A 1,069-nucleotide genomic window follows, 5' to 3' on the forward strand; every position below is an offset into this window, starting at 1 on the left:
ACTACTTTTCTCTTCAACAATGGATTTTCTTCTTCTAAGAATGATACTTCTATCTTTTTTTAGAGTAACATCTTCTTCAGTCATTTATATCCTGATATATGTTGATGATATCTTAGTAACAGGGAGTTCTCCCACTGCTATAGATTCTTTGATTGCTGCACTGAGCAAGGAATTTGCAATCAAAGATTTGGGAGAGTTACATTTTTTCTTAGGCATTCAGGCTGTCAAGAATCCTGCAGGTGTGTTGTTATCTCAACAGCAGTATATCACAAATTTGCTTGTCAAAACCAAGATGACCAATGCCAAAAGCTCTGGCACACCATTTCATACTTTCACTGATGCTGCTTCAGATGCTTTTGAAGATCCTGTTCTCTACAGAAGCACAGTTGGTGCTCTTCAGTATGCCACCATTACAAGACCAGATATTGCATTTGTTGTTAACAAGGCTTGTCAAAAGATGCAACATCCTTCTATTGCAGACTGGACAGCTGTTAAAAGAATTTTGAGATACCTACTTGGTACACTATCTTATGGCTTACAGTTTAAAAGAGCTACTTCACTACAGTTGCAGGCCTACTCTGATGCTGATTGGGCAGGTGACACCACTGACAGAAGATCTACCAGTGGTTTAGTAATCTTTCTTGGACCTAATCTAATTTCATGGTGTTCTAGAAAAAAAAAAGACAGTCTCCAGATCAAGTACTGAGGCAGAATATCGTGCCTTAGTTGATGCTACCTCAAAGTTAGTATGGATTCGATCTCTTCTTGGTGAATTACATTTTCCTTCTCCAAGAGTTCATGTGTTATGGTGTGACAACATGGGGGCTACTTACTTGACATCTAACCCAATCTTTCATAATAAGATGAAACACATTGAAATAGCCTTTCACTTTGTAAGAGAATTGGTAGCTTCCAAAGCTCTAGTTGTGCGGTTTCTTTCTACACAGGATCAGTTGGCAGATATCTTCACCAAAGGTCTTTCTACTGCTCGTTTTTCAGCTCTAAGACTCAAGCTCAGTGTCTCTGTTCCTGCATAGACTCTACACTTGCGGGGGGGGGGGGGGGGGGG

The sequence above is a fragment of the Papaver somniferum genome, unplaced genomic scaffold (assembly GCF_003573695.1).
Source record: "Papaver somniferum cultivar HN1 unplaced genomic scaffold, ASM357369v1 unplaced-scaffold_104, whole genome shotgun sequence".
Taxonomy (NCBI): domain Eukaryota; kingdom Viridiplantae; phylum Streptophyta; class Magnoliopsida; order Ranunculales; family Papaveraceae; genus Papaver; species Papaver somniferum.